General features: G+C 41.4%; 1 protein-coding gene across 11 annotated transcripts in view; it reads left to right on the forward strand.

The window, feature by feature from the left end:
• SOD3 (superoxide dismutase 3) overlaps nucleotides 1-16,345 on the forward strand; it is a 72,157-nt gene that overhangs the window by 35,249 nt on the left and 20,563 nt on the right. For all 11 annotated transcript variants that reach the window (XM_061419812.1, XM_061419817.1, XM_061419822.1 and 8 more), the window contains one exon: nucleotides 15,889-15,966. The gene's annotated coding sequence lies outside the window, so the exon portion shown is untranslated. The remainder of the gene's footprint in view (nucleotides 1-15,888; nucleotides 15,967-16,345) is intronic.

The raw sequence follows: 16,345 nt of genomic DNA on the forward strand, positions 1-16,345 counted from the left end.
GATCAGAAGAATGAAGTTATTCATTGCGTTTGGAACAGAACAGCAAATGTCAATCTACATAAAACTGGTAAGGAAGAATTTTCAGAGCTATCCAAATCTGAAATACAAAGCTTTAAAAGAAAGTAGGCTTCTCACTTTCAAGTGGTTCAAGTAAATATTTGGTTATAGGAAAAAAGAAAACGGTCGGGTTACTACAGCCAAGATCTAAAGTTTGAGTGAAATTAAGAGCAGAGTGATGAAGCTATGTCAATGGTTCTAAATATTAAAATGTATCTGAACCTCCTGGAGGTTACAAGCGTATATTGCTTCAAAGTTTCCAATTCAGTAGATGTTCTAATAGGCTCTTAGCTGAGGCTGATGATGCTGCTTCAGAGACCACATTCTGAGACTGGCCTAGACAGTCATTAAGACATTTTTACGTGGGTATGAATCACTTGGAGATCTTGTTAAAATGTAGATGCTGATTCATCCAGTTTGGGAAGCGGAGGCTTGGGATTCTGGACAAGCTTCCAGGCACTGGTCCAGGGACAAGACTTTGAGTATCAAGCACCCAGGACTGGTTCCATGGCAGATGCTGAATCTGAAGTCATGTGACAAGTTACCTCAGCTGTAAAGACTTAGAGGACTGTTGGGCAGGAAGCCATGTGGCTCATTCATTCACTTCACAGATATGAGTGCCTACTGAGTCTCAGCTGCTGGTAAAGGGGACATAGCAATGAAGAGGCACAGACCTCGCCTCCATGGAGCTCGCATTCCAGAGAAGCCAAGTCATGTTTACGGCTCACTCTCCAATCTCTCAGTGATCTCGTCCTTTGGCTTCAATATTTCATACCCCAGCTTATCCCAAGGAAGGAGAAGAAATATAAAGGACTGTAAAAAAGCAGAATAACTTAAAATACTTTTTTTCTTCCCACTTTATTTAGGAAGTATAAAATTTTCTGATTCTTGAAAAAAATTTTCAGAAAAGACATTCATATATTGACATAGGCACACTCACTTTTACTTTCTCTCCAATATCTCTAAACAAAATGTACATCAAGATGAACCTTAATGTCATTGTCATGTGTGAAACAGACATGGTTAAAACCTAGATGCTGACTTTTGAATTGGGATGGTTCAAAAATAGGGATCAGGACAGTATTTGGAGGAAGTAGACAATTTTGAAAGGAGCAAATGGATATTTTCCACTGCCTTCTTCCTTCCTTCCAGAAAGTCTGGGTGAGTGGGAAGGAAACAGTCAATAGATTGGCCATGAAAAGTAGTGGCCTAAAGCATGGCTTCAAATTCTGTCTCTATCACTTACAAATTGTGATCCGGACAAGTTACTTAATGACTCTGATTTATAGTCCTTATATGAAAAGGAGGAATAAAGTCTACCTTGCAAGGAAAAGAATGAAATAACAGTTCAACATGCATATGGTTCACAGTAAACTCTCAGTGAATGGTAATGATAGCAAGATCCAGGTAGACCAGAGTGAAACTCACTCAGTCATGTCCGACTCTTTGTGACCTCATGGACTATATATACAGTCCGTGGAATTCTCCAAGCAAGACTACTGGAGTGGGTAGCAGTTCCCTTCTCCAGGGGATCTTCCCAACCCAGGGATTGAACCCAGGTGTCCCTCATTGCAGGTGGATTCTTTACCAGCTAAGCCACCAGAGAAGCCTAGAAAGTCAGTATAATTCAGGGCTATTTTTTAATATTTATTTTTATTTATTTTATTTGGCTGCCCAGGTCTTAGTTGTGGGACATGGGATCTTTAGTTGCAGCCTGCGAACTCTAAGTTGTGGCATATGGGATCTAGTTCCCTGACCAAAGACCAAACCTGGATCTCCTGTGTTAGAAGCATGGAGTCTTAGCCCCCAGACCACCAGGGAAGTCCTAGTTCAGGGCTATTTTTGAGAGGCATGTAAGCAATGCAGAGGGAAAACAGCCCTTCTTCTTGGCCAACCTTCCAGAAAGAGGCTCAAAATACAGTAGAATAATTTTGTTTGGATAAAAAGGAAAATATCAACCAGGTGATAAAGAACTGGGTTAGACTGAGCGGAGGGAGATCTGTGGCTGCAACTAGTATGGATTCTTTTCTAGGATTAGGGTATTGGAATTTTACAATAGATACACAAGAACAGCTTTGGATTTGTGACGCTTTTAAATATACCTAAAATTATGATACCCAAAGCTGGTGAAGTTGCAGTTAAACTGCTATACCCATAAGGTTTTGGTGGAAAATTGGTACTATCTTTTAGGACAGTAATTTGGCACTATGAATTAGATATTATGAAAATGTTCATATGCTTTCACTTGGTTATTTTCCTTTTGGAAATTTATTCTAAGGAAATAATCCAAATGAAGGAAAATGAGGAAGGTGGTTATTTTTATTACCTGTATTTGAGAAAAAGAACCGGGAAGCAGCTGTAGTAATTTTAAACATTTTTTAATTTTTACTGAGATATAATTACATGTAACATTATGTCAGTTTAAAGTATGCAATGTATTGATCTGATATACATATATTGCAATATGATTACCACTGTAGCCTTAACTAACACATCCATCATGTTATATAATTACTGTTTCTTCCTTGTGGTGAGAACATTTAAGATCTAGTCTTTTAGCCACTTTTAATTGTATAATACAGTGTTGTTAACTATATCACACTGCAGTGATTAGATTCCCAGAACCCATCTTCCAACTGCAAGTTTGTACCTTTTGACCAACATCTTCCCAATTTCCCCCACACCACTCTACTCTCTGTTCCTAGGAGTTTGGTTTTCTAGATTCTGCATATAAGTAAGAACATATAATATTTGCATTTATCTGTCTGATTTATTTCAGTGTAATGCTCTCAAGGTCCATCTAGGTTGTTAGAAATAGCAGGATTTCCTTCTTTTTTATGGTTGAATAATATTCCATTGTGTGTATATGTAGACATACACCACTTGATATATCCATGCTTCTTTCATTCATCTCTGGATGAACACTTAGGCTGCTTCCATATCTTGGGTGTTGTGAATAAAATGCTGCGATAAACACAGAAATGCACTTATTTATTTGATATCTTATTTTCAATCCCTTTGGATATATACTCAGAAGTAGAATTGGTGGATTATATGGTAGCTCTATTTTTAAGTTTTTGAGAAACTCTATACTGTTTTCCATAGTGCTGAACCAATTTACATTCCCACCAACAGTGCACAGGGTTCTCCCTTAATTTTTTAGATTGATGTAATCCCACTTGTTGATATTTTAGTTTTGTTGTTTGTGCTTTTTGTGTCATGTCCAAAAAACTATTGTCAAGACTGGTGTCAACGAGCTTTTTCCTCTGTTTTCTTCTAGTTAGCTTTTTTTCCCTAGAAGTTATATGGTTTCAGGTCTTATGTTTAAGTTTTTAATCCATTTTAATTTTGTGTGAGCAGTATAAGTCCAATTTCATTTAGTTCCTGTATGTAGTTATCCAGTTTTTACACCATTACTTATTAAAAAGACTATCCTTTCCTATTGAGTATTGTTGACTTCCAGTCAAGTGTTAGTTGACCATATATGCAAGGAGTTATTTCTGGGCTCTCGATTTTGTTCCGTTGGTCTACGTGTCTACCTTTATGTCAGTATCATACTGTTTTGATTATTATATTTTTTTAGTATAGTTTGAACTCAGGAAGTGTGAGAGTGCCAGCTATTTTTCTTTCTCAGGATTGCTTTGGCTAGTTGGAGTCTTTTGTGATTCCTTACACATTTTCAGATTATTTTTTCTTTTATGTGAAAAATGCCATTGGAATTTTGATATGGATTGCATTGACTCTATAGGTGGCTTTGCGTAGTCCTTCCTTTACTATAATAAACGGTCTATTTGCAGCTGGGTAGCTTTCTCATTCTGCTTTTATCTCACAGAAGGGCTGGAGTTTCAAAGGCCTTTTTTTCCCCCATTTCATGTTGGTGCTGTCTTTTTCAGTTCAAGGTGGTATTGCTTCTGCAAGTAAAATTCTCTTGAAAATTTTGCGGGTCTTCATGAAATATTATTGTTTCCTTCATTAGGTAAAATTCACAAAACGTCTTTGAGGTAGACCCTTCTCTCCCTTCAACTCTCTATAAATCTGCTAATGGCAACATCCTTGAGAGTCTAGAAGTCCTATCATTTAAGAGGTATGGTTTACAAAGAGTGGCCTTAAGGTCCTTAGACAATTTTTCTTATCTGGTTGATGATATTTTTGAGATACCACCTTGCATCTTTCTGAAATCTTTAAAAGAGTGTTTTAAACTCACCCTTTCTGGATTCATTTTTACCCTGTGACTACATTTTCCTGAAAATCTTTTTCCTGGGCTTGTTTTTACTTTCAATCCTCTGCTGGATAAAAATATTCTCTTTTGCCATTTGTATTTCCTCCAAATTCTACTTGAAAACTGTATAGTTGGTTTTTCAGTTCATCTGTTTATATCATTCTACTCTCATTTTATTAAAGGCAGCTCCAAAGAAGCCAGGTGGCATCTTAAACACTCTGCCTGGAAGTTCTCTTACCCGAAGCATAAAGTTCATTGAGTGCATTTTCTACTTTCCACATCACTGCAGGTGATGGTTTTGCTAAACTTTCTACCACTAAATAACAACAGTCTCCTTTCCTTTAGTTCCTTGTAACATTTCCTTGCATTCTTTCAAGCTCTCACTGACATACTTCTCATGGCCCTTCCAGCCCTTATACCTTACCCAGTGTCAATGTCACATGTTTTAGGTTTTTATTATAGCAGCTGCTAATTCCCAGGTACCAAAATTCATTTTTGTTACTAGTGTTGCATGGAAAACTGGCTCAACACTTAGTGGCTTAAACCAACGGTTTTATTTTACTTATGATTCTGTGCATTAGAAATTGAAAAATGCTCTGCTGAGCAGTTCTTGCTTGAGGTTACTCATGCAGTTGCAGTAACATGTCAGCCTGGGCTAGATGTCCAGGATGGCTCACTCATACAGTTAGCAGTTGATGCTGGCTGTCAGCTGCAAGCTCAGCTGGGCTGTCGATCAGAGCGTCTATGTGTGGGATTCCTAGCATGGCAGTCTCAGGATACTTGGCCGTCTTACATGCTGCCAGCTTCCCCTAGAGCTAACATCCCAAAAGAACCAGACAAAAGCTCTGTGGCCTCATCTGACCCAGTTCTGAAAGTTACACAGCATACTTTTGCTGCGTTCTGTTGGCTACAAGGAGATCACTAAGTCATCCCAGCTTAGAGGAGAGGAGAGACAGAAACTACATCTTAAAGACAGGAGTGGCAAATAATTTACAGATACGTTTTAAAATCTCCAGACAATGTATCCAGTTCTACAGAATTGCATGTATACTGTCCATGGAGCAATACACAAGGGGCATATGGAAAACACTGAAAAGAATGAAGAAATTATTAAAACTATTTTGTTATTATGGAATATTTTTCTTCATTTATATTTGGAAGGAAAGATGGAAGGAAGGGAAACTACATACATAGCACAGATCTAAGTGATTCCATGTTTCTGCTTTCTAACCTTTGTTACTTTAGAAACAAAGTAAATTCAGAGAAGTGAATTTACTGACCCAAGTGATGGAGGCATTTGAAGGATACAAGGCAGAAAGACAGCGATGAGGAATCTGATTTGAAAAAATCCAGCAGAAAAACCATACTCATCCCAGTGGAACTTTATCACAGTCAGAAGAAGACTGATACACAAGAGACTGGAGAATGTGGTGGATCAAGGTCTTAAGTTTGACAACCCTGTTTGTGATCATGTCTTTGTTAATCTTAAACAGCTGCATAGAATAATGTGCGAGGGAACATGGCAGCTGAAGAACTCAAGAACACTACTGCTGCGGCTCAAGCTGCCTCTCCTGACACTACTGATATGATGGTCAAGGAATGAACTGGAAAATTTCCAGAGTTCCACTGATGAGGAGGAGGCTCTAAGCTCCCCATTGTTGGTTTCTGTTCCCTATGAAGCCCACCAGAAGCCTTCAAGCTCAACTTCCTTCTTAACTCATGAGCACCATATGCCTTTTGCACATTTGCAACAGGCTGATCACTGAAGATGTTTAACAGCTCTCCAGATCCACATAAGAAAAGGGCTTTGTGTAGTGGTTAAAAGTTCAGGTTTTAGAGTGTTCATTCAGGCACATGGTCTTAGAAGCTTTGCAGGCTGTGTGAGCTTAGCTGAGTTACTAGGCCTTTCCAGGACTCAGTTTCTCTTCAATAAAATGGGGATGACAATATAACAAACATCCTGACTGTAAGTGGGGTCTGTACCTGGTTGCTTCCATCCTTTGCAGGATGGTTGGACCCTTGGTGAGAGAGCTGGTTGAACCCAGTGCCAATTTACCTCAATCAAGCTGTCAGTGTCTTACTGGGGGCCCTAGAGCTAGGTGAGAAACCCCTTTCCTCCCTGTTGTTGAGATACGCCAAGTCACCTGGCCTGAACTCTAAAATGTGGGGACATCTTGGCCTTTCTGATGGCAGGTGGTGGAAGCTCATCCTAGCCCCAGAGTAGTCAGGAGGGTGCATTTCAGGGAAACTGACCTGTTTAGGATGCCAGGATAGGTGAAGGCCCATCAGAACTATGAGCTTTGATCTGTAATTTACTTCCCTGCATGACTCTCATGCCTGTTAAAAAATGACATTCTGGTCTCTGATCCTCTGGGGAACCCCATGGAAGGACCTGCCCACATTTGGGATTCAGTGGACACGAGAAAGGGAGCCCTGACTTCAGACTGGCCATAGTGGTAGAATCACCAACAGAGGGCCAGTGGGGGCAGAGGCACCATACAGAGGCATGATGAAGATGCTGAGTGGCTGAATTCAAGAGTCTGTGTCCCAGAACATGGGAGATGATACCCAGATGACTGAACTAGCAGGGAAATGCTGTGATGAAACAGAGGAGTATTTTCTGCTAAGTAGGCAAGTCTGTGTATACAGTCCTTTGGGTTACCAGCCAAACACTGTCTTCAGGTGGACCACACCTACATCTATACCCAATGTTGATGGTCACTATACTTAACCACTACTGTATTGATTAGGACTAATCCCAAAGGATGTAGTTGGCACTGAAGCTTCCAGTCATTTTTGGAAGAAAGAAAATCTCACAGCTAATGACATGGAAAAATTCTAAAACCTTTTATAAAGAAGAGAAAGGATAATTGGGTTGTCCATGATTTCCCCCCCAAACCATGGATTCCTTCCTGTTGAGACCAAAAGACCCCTCACCACTAATCTGTTTGAGTTTTGGATTTTGATACTGGAGGTTTCGTTTGTTTAAGAGGACAGAGGGAATTCAGTTTTCTGGATGTCCCGCTGCACAAGGAATCGACCCTTTGCTGTGGTTGCTGTTTAGTCACTCAATTATGTCTGATTCTTTGCGACCCCATGGACTGTAGCATAGCAGGCTCCTCTGTCCGTGGGATTTCCCAGGCAAGAATACTGGAGTGGGTTGCTATTTCTTTTATCCAGAGGATCTTCCCAATCCAGGGATCGAATCCAGGTCTCCTGCACGTCCCCTGAATTGCAGGCAAATTCTTTTACTGCTGAGCCACTGGGGAAGTACATCAACCCTTTAGTTACTGGGTACTGGGGCAGTTCATGAAATCCCAGAGGAGGTGCTGGGTAGCTGGTAGCAGTGAGACAAACAGAGGGCAAGGTCAGTATACCTTTACCAAGGAGCATGAAAATATTCCAGTGTTTTAACAACGGGAGTAGCTGAGTACCGATGTACACCTAACTTACACACAGCACAGGTGCTCTTACCGTGATGCCATCTCCTGACTAGGTACAGAGAGAAGACTGAGGCTCTGGGTCCCCCAAGCTTTAGCTGAGAAAAGGATAGGAGGTCAACTCTGCTTCAATTCAGGCCATCTTCCCTGCCAGACAGATAGATCCACATACTTTCCCTATCTACCACTATCCATATAGCATAGTCAGGGAAGCTATGGAGGGAGGTGAGATCTTGGGTTAGTGCTCCTTCCCCTCCATCCCCTACCTCTGTCTCCTGAGTCTCCAGAGCGAGGCAGGTCCACATGATACCCAATTCCCATTTCAGGGTGTGCTCAGCCTTGCCTAAAATGAAAAGGTTGACTTATTTTTAACTTCAGCTCTTCTGCTTCTGGACTGAATGAATGCTGGCTGATTCGTAGCTGGCAAAATGGAACTATTTCCATGACCACAAATCCTCATTCAAGGTCCCCACAAGCTCAGCCCACAGCCTCCTACTCCAAATCAATGAGGCTGACTCAGTTTCCTGGTGACTCACAGCAGTCCCAGCTTTATCAGGCAGCTAGCTCCACAGGTTGAACGTGCCTTGGGGTAGAACCCACGACCTCTGGGAATCAGAGCATCGCATGTGGCCACTGTGAGGCTCAGTGTGGTCCTCAGATCCCCTGCATTTTCCTCATGGCCTGGATCTCCTCACTGCGCTGACTGTCTGATTCTGAAATGGGAGTGTGAACAACAGCGTGAGGTGCAAAGGCAGATGGAAGCACATGGCTAAGATCACTACAGAGCCTTGATTCCTAACCCAATTCAAAGGCTACTTGAAATCAAACACCTTGGGATATTCAGGCATCCTGATGATCAGCTGCTTAGAAAATCTGGATTCTAAACTCCCAATCATCTGGAAGGAAGCAAACTCTATTGTTGGTGACATGGAAAGACTCGGAAGCCCTTTTATCAAGAAGAGAAGGGAAAATTAGATTTTCCCAATAAAACCCATAGTCCTTCCTGCTGAGACCAACAGAACTCTCAACACTAATCTTTTTAATTCTGGGTTTTGCTGCTGGAGTTCTTTCAAGAGAGCAGAAGGAATCAGATTTTCTTAAAGGAATATGTTCCTGACCTAAGATCAACCTTTTTACATTCACTCTAGTAAATCTCTGTGCACAATTTACAATACTCACTCCTGCTGGCAAAAAGTTGATAATCTTTTAATAAAAACATCCAATTCCAAGATGATGGAACAAAATATCTTATCTTCTCCTAATTCTTAATTTTAATAAAATCTGTGGGTTCTGGGAATAGGGCTTACAAGTAACAGGTAAATGGTTCCTCTAGGGATGAAGCTAAGGAATTTAAGAGGGCATCTCTTTGTAATCAAGTCAGGGAAACATACCTTTAAATAACCCTGAATTCCTGTCCCCATACCCTAACGATGAAATTTTTGAATATTTCCAAACAACTGTTAAATTGTGATGGTTAATTTTGTGTAATTAATTGTGATGGCTGGGCCATGGTGCCCAGATATGTGCTCAAACATTCTTCTGAATGATTTTTGGATGAGATTAACATTTAAACCAGTGGACCTTGAACAGAGCAGATAGCACTTTATATTGTGAGTGGGCCTCATCCAATCAGTTGAAGGTATGAATAGAACAGAAGACGCACCTCCCCAAACAAGAGAGAATTCAGCAACAAGTGGCCTCTAGACTTGAACTGAAGCATTCTCTTCTCTGGTCTCCAGCCTGAAGGCCCATTCTGCAGATTTTGGATTTTCTATCTCCATAACCACATGAGCCAATTTCTTAGAATAAATCTCTTTATTTGTACATATATATCCCATTGGCTTTCCCCTAGACTAATACCAATGTGTTTCCCTATTTCTCTAATATGATTCCCTGCTCATATTCTCTTCCCAATCTTGGCTAAACAGTGGACTCACCAAGGGGAGCTTTAAAAAATACGGGTACCTGTGTTTCTAACTGCAGAGTATGATTTAATCCATCCGGGCTGTGGCTTGGACATCAAGATTTTAAAAGCTTCCCAGATGAGGCTGAAGTGCAATGAGATGGCTGAGAAACACTGTCTTCCAGCTCCTTGGTCAAATAATGTAAAGAAGAACTGCATTGAAACTCTACAACTATCCTATTTCTAATCATTTCATTGGATCCCTCTGCTGGGAGTCTCACCCTTATGGATTCCAGAACAGGGCACAATGTCCCAGGAATCGACTTTTTCTCACCCACCTACTTGTGATAGTGCTTGAGGTCACCAAGTGTAAACCATGTCATTTTGTGTTAACACAGATTTTGATCTTTCAGAAGAAAATTATGTTTTTCATTTTAAAGTTTTACGTTAATTCTTTGACACTGGCAAGTGGCTGGTTACTTTGCATCTGTTTTACTCATGAGGAAACTGGGGTAAAACAGACAATTTCTTTGCATAGAATTTTTCCTAAGAGCCAAAACTGTCCAGTGAAGGAATAAATTGTCTTTTGAGAATTTCTTCCCTTAGTGCCTCTTATGAAGTCATGGAACCATGTCCTCTGCTATATTTGCATGTGAGCAAAATGACACGCGCACAAGGTTATCCATTGAAGTCTGGATTGTGGAAGTAAAAGGCCTCAACCTTTTTTGTGGAAGTAAAAGGAAACAACCTGAGTGTCTACCACAAGGGACTGGTTAAAAAATTATAGTACATCCTAAAATGACCTGCTACACCGTCATGAAAGGGAATGAGGCAGCTCTTCATGCTCTGATATGGAAAGATCTAGCTGTGTGATGGAGGTGGCTTGGACCAATTCAGAGCGCAGATAATTAGCTTCTCATCCTAACTCTGTACTCAGTGACCTCACACAGCTTGAAATTGACCATGGTAGCAGTTACACCACGGACATCTGTAAATACTAGCAATCAAGGCACTCCCTATCTCACAAAAGCTGGTCGTTAACTACTTACCAGCATACCACTGAAAAGATCTATAGAGCCCATTGTCAAGTGAGTAAAGCAAAGTGCAACATAATACGTGTAGTATGCAGGCAACTATGTGAAAATAGAGGAAACTGCATGTTTAAAAACTTCCTATTTCTCAATATTTAAATTCTATTCTATTGCTGTATGACCCAGCAATTTTACTCCTAGATATATATGCAAAAGAAATCCATATGGGAACTTGTACACAAAAGACCAAAGCAGCATTATTCATAACAATCAGTAGGTGAAAACAACTCAAATGTCATTCATCAGCAGATAAATGAATAAACAAATTGTGGCATATACATACAACAGAATGTTATTCAGCCATAAAAAGAACGAAGTAGTGATACACTCTACAACTTGGATGAACCCTGAAAACATTATAAGTGAAAGAAGCTAGACAGGAAAGGTCATGTATTGTATGATTCCTCTTATAGGAAGTATCCAGAATAGGCAGATTCATGAAGTTGGAAAGCAGATTAGTGGTTACCAAGGTGGGAGGCTAGTGGGGGAGAAATGGGTAGTGATAACATAACTGCAAGGAGATCCAACCAGACCATCCTAAAGGAGATCAGTCCTGGGTGTTCATTCGAAGGAATGATGCTGAAGCTGAAACTCCAATACTTTGGCCACCTGATGCGAAGAGCTGACTCATTTGAAAAGACCCTGATGCTGGGAAAGATTGAGGGCAGGAGGAGAAGGGGACGACAGAGGATGAGATGGCTGGATGGCATCACTGACTCGATGGACGTGAGTCTGGGTGAACTCCGGGAGTTGGTGATGGACAGGGAGGCCTGGCGTGCTGCGATTCATGGGGTCGCAAAGAGTCGGACATGACTGAGCGACTGAACTGAACTGAACATAACGGTTAATTTTATCTTTTGCTTTTTCTAGGGTGCTAAAAAAGTTTTAGAGACGTGATGACTGCACAACATTGTAAATACACCAAATGCCACTGAATTGTACACTTTAAAATTGCCATATGTGAATTTTACCTCAAGTTAAAAAATGCCTCTGGGATTTTATACATATAAACTGTATTGTATAAACTAGTTGTCTCTGGAAAGGAGAACTGGCTACCTGGGCAACAAAGCATCAGGGTGCCTTTTCGTTGTATGTGCTGGTGGGTTGTTGAGACGCTAAGTCATGTCCAACTCTTTGCGACCCCATGGACTGTAGCCTGCCAAGCCCCTCTGCCCATGGGATTTCCCAGGCAAGAATACTGGAGTGGGTTGCCATTTCCTGCTCCAGGGGATCCTCTTGACCCAGGGATTCCAGCATTGCAGGCAGATTCTTTACCACTGAGCCACCAGGGAGGCCTTTTTTGTTGTATGATTTTTAAAAATAATTTTACTGAACTACAGTTGATTTATTTAATATTATGTTAATTTCTGCTGTATAGCAAAGTAACTCAGTTATACAATTTTTTTTCTATTATGGCTTATTATAGTATAGTGAATATAGTTCCCTGTACTATACATTAGCATGTAGTTGTTTATCCATCCTATATATGATAGTCACATCTGCTAATCCCAAACTCCCAGTCCTTCCCCCCAACTCCCGCCTTCCCCCCGACTCCCACCTTCCCCTTGGCAACCACATGCCTGTTCTCTATGTCTGTGAGTCTGTTTCTATTTTGTAGATATGTTCATTTGTGTCGTGTATACCATTTTTGTACTTTAAAATTTTGAACCATGTGGAAGAAAGGGGATACAAAGATCTAAACAGATGAATGTGTTCCCTCTACAAAGCCCCAGATATGTAGGTAAACAGGTAAACAATGAGTTAGTGGCAGACCACAATTAATTTAGAGTCTACAAACACAGATTCTAGCTCAGTTCTCCAGATGCTAGCTTTCTAGAGGCTTCCATTGGCTGAGCTAAATTCACCATCAGTGGGAACATCTTTCCAGAGGGCAACTCGCATCTGGATTGACTCTGCCCTGTGGACAGAAGACATAGGGGAATGTTTGGGAGCCCTGGTGGTAGAGTGGGTGAGGCAGACTTGGGGAATGGCCATATGTCCTTGGGTTAGGCATGTGACCCCTCTCTACCTGTTGATGTAGCATGAAGACTTGCTCTGCCTTCATTGTTCAATTGTACAACTTGATATTTTACCAATAACTTTCTAAGACCTCCATTTCTTCTGTTTTAACAAATCAAGACTGTATCATTGAAGTGGAGGATGAAGAGCAAAGTAAAGAATCAAACTCCTAAGAGCAACCAGAACTATGATTTACTGAGTGCTTACCTTGGGTCTTGTATTTTAAATGTATTGCTTCTGACTCTTAAAACAGCCTTAGAAGTGATATATTTCAACCCTCATTTTAGACACCACAGAGAATTTGAGTAACTTGCTCATAATAACACAGCCTTAGTAAGAGGGCAGAGGTTGGAATCCAGGAGTGCCTGGCTTTCTACTCTATCATGTTTCATCATGGAACCAAACTTGCAAATTTTCAAAGTCAAAGCTATTTCTCCAGTTGAACAATCATGGAATCTAGATGAAAGTTGGAAGAGACCCCAAAGAGTATCAAGTCTAACCTTTCTCTGACATGGAACCTTAACTTCAACATCCTTGATTTTTTTATGGGGAGCTCACTACCTCATGTGACGGTCCATTCCATTTTTAGACAACTCTAATTTCTAAGAAGACTCATAATGTCCTATTTGCCAGTCAGATTCACCTGCTATTTTCATTACAATTTCATTCATCCTGATGGGGCCATCATTAAGACATTTTCAGCTGAAATCCTGAATCCATTACCTCCTGGACTTGCAATAGATCCCTTCACCATTGCCAAATAAAGTCCCTCTAGAACATCAGTGATGCAGACAAAGTCATGAAAGGGATGCTGATTGCTGCTTCAAATGAGTCTGGGATAGGTGATTATCTCTTCCTGAGAAAACGTTTTTTCTGGATGGGATGTATTGTCACTTGGGACAGAGGTATAGCATATATTGCAAAAGTTTAAAAATAATCAGAGTCGTGTGCATGCAACACAATTCCTCAGTTAATTAAAACACTGCAAAAAGCACTGAGAGCTGATTTTTGTGCTTCTCCTTCTTCCTGGTTTTCAGCTTCTCTGGCAGTTTTCTGTTGAGTTGAAGGACAGTCTGCTCTAAACAGTCAACAATGAGCTAATGTCGCTAGCATTCTGCACCTTGACCTTACTGTAAGATCCAAAATGTGTAAGAATTAAGAAGGGGGTAGCCAAGGTCTTCTGAGTGTGGGAGCCATGCTCATCTGATTCTCCACAGGGAAAACAAAATATGTTTATGTGATTGTGCAAACTGCAGGGAACTAAAAGCTCAGGGTTAGAAGAGCGATGTGGCTCCTCTGGGATTTCAGGTGGCAAATCAGATTGAGAATTGTAACTTTAATGAAGACAACAAAAATCACATAATTAACACACACTGTTAACACCTCATTAGTCTCCTAGGGCTTAAGTTATGCTAAAAATAATCAACACATTTTGCTTAAATAGGGTGCTCTTACAGGTGGTCTTGAAGGCAGCCTTGGCCGTAGCAGAATGAGGCCACTGCTCTGCAGTTTCTTCAGATGTTTTAAAGCAGGACTTATCTTCATCCCGAGGAAAGGATTATTAAAGACATATGGAATCACAGAGTGGAAATGAGTGTATTATTAAGAGCCTCTCTGACTCTGAGCCTGACTCCAAAATCTTACATAACCCTATTTCACAACGCAGGTCCCCTAAGTCAGGATTGTCTCCTAAATGAATCTGCCAGGAGGCATTGGTACTGGCTACAAGTCAAGCTGTAAACTGATCAGTTTTGTTCAGTATGCCTTCTTTTCCTAGTGACAGTCTGAGCATTAAAACTCCTAAACATTAGACATTTACCTCCACCTAACTCCTTGGAAGAAAAGTTATGACCAACCTAGATAGCATATTCAAAAGCAGAGACATTACTTTGCCAACAAAGGTCTGTCTAGTCGAGGCTATGGTTTTTCCAGTGGTCATGTATGTATGTGAGAGTTGGACTGTGAAGAAAGCCGAGCGCTGAAAATTGATGCTTTTGAGCTGTGGTGTTGGAGAAGACTCTTGAGAGTCCCTTGGACTGCAAGGAGATTCAACCAGTCCATTCTAAAGGAGATCAGCCCTGGGTGTTCTTTGGAAGAAATGATGCTAAAGCTGAAACTCCAGTACTTTGGCCACCTCATGCGAAGAGTTGACTCATTGGAAAAGACTCTGATGCTGGGAGGGATTGGGGCAGGCGGAGAAGGGGATGACAGAGGATGAGATGGCTGGATGGCATCACCAACTCGATGGACGTGAGTTTGAGTGAACTCCAAGAGATGGTGATGGACAGGGAGGCCTGGTGTGCTGCGATTCATGGGGTCACAAAGAGTCAGACACAACTGAGCGACTGAACTGAACTGAACTGAACTGAATCTAGTTTGGCCCATAACTGCTTTGACCAATGGAATTTGGAGGAAAGATGTTGCAGGAATCTGAGCCCAGGCATTCAGAAGGCCTGAACCTTTTGCCATGCCCTGAGCTCTCAAGTATAATGTCTGAGTTGTTGTTTAGTCACTAAGTTGTGTCCGACTCTTTGTGACCCCTTGGCCTGCGGCCTGTGAGGCTCCTCTGTCCATGGGATTTTCCAGGCAAGAATACTGGAGGGGGTTGCCATTTCCTTCTCCAGGGAATCTTCCTGACCCAGGGTTCGAACCCGAGTCTCCTGCATTGGCAGGCAGATTTTTTACCACCAAGTCACCTGGGAAGCCTGAGTACCCTTATCATAAAACAAGGCCACATGGACAGGGCTTGGAGGATGAGTCATCACATGAAGGATGATCACACAGAGGAACACCTGAGACTCAGATATCCACCCCAGTGGCAACCCAGTTGCCCACTGACAGAAAGTGCAAGAAAGAACCCAATAGAGACCAGTAAAGGAGCTGCCAGCAGCCAATCCCCAGCTAACCCATTATCTAAACAACCCATGAAACATGAAAAAAAATGGTTGTTGGGGTGCATGCTGTAGGACAGTAAATAACCCAAACACCTCCTCTCTGCCCTCCCCTTTTAAAAAATCTGAAAGTACAGTTATTTTATTTGGTGGGAATGTTAAGGACTCTGAGCCCAGGAGGCAGCATTCCAGTAGCTCTGAGAAAACTGCTCCCTCTACCCCACTTTTTAAGATTCTGTTTTTTTCTTGGGCACTTCCCGTCTTGTAGGATCTTGGCTTCCCGACCAGGGATTGAACCCGAGCCCTTGGCAGTGAAAACATGGAGTCTTAACCACTGGACAACCAGGTAATTCCCACTCTGCCCCTCCTCCCCTGACGATGCCCCTGTTTACCATCTCTCTGGGCATTTCCAAGGCATCTTCTAACATGTTTGGGAAAATCACCTACGTGTATTCACATGTGCTCATGAAAGCAGGTCTCCCTCCATTTCTTGGCAAAATAATATTCACTGTGATTTTTGGAGATGAGACAGCAGATTTCTTTGTCTTACCTAAGAGAGAAATACTAAGTTGTTCCTTAAGTTTTCTTGCTCTTGTTTTCTCTCTGGGTAAAAATAGGAACACCACAACCCCTGTGGGATTAAACAGCAAAACCCTGAGCTTAAGGGGTAATAGTGCTGATTGGGGAGAAGGGTGAGAGTCATTGCTTAATTTTGCTGCCCTGGA

This window comes from Bos javanicus, chromosome 6 (genome assembly GCF_032452875.1).
Source record: "Bos javanicus breed banteng chromosome 6, ARS-OSU_banteng_1.0, whole genome shotgun sequence".
Lineage (NCBI taxonomy): Eukaryota > Metazoa > Chordata > Mammalia > Artiodactyla > Bovidae > Bos > Bos javanicus.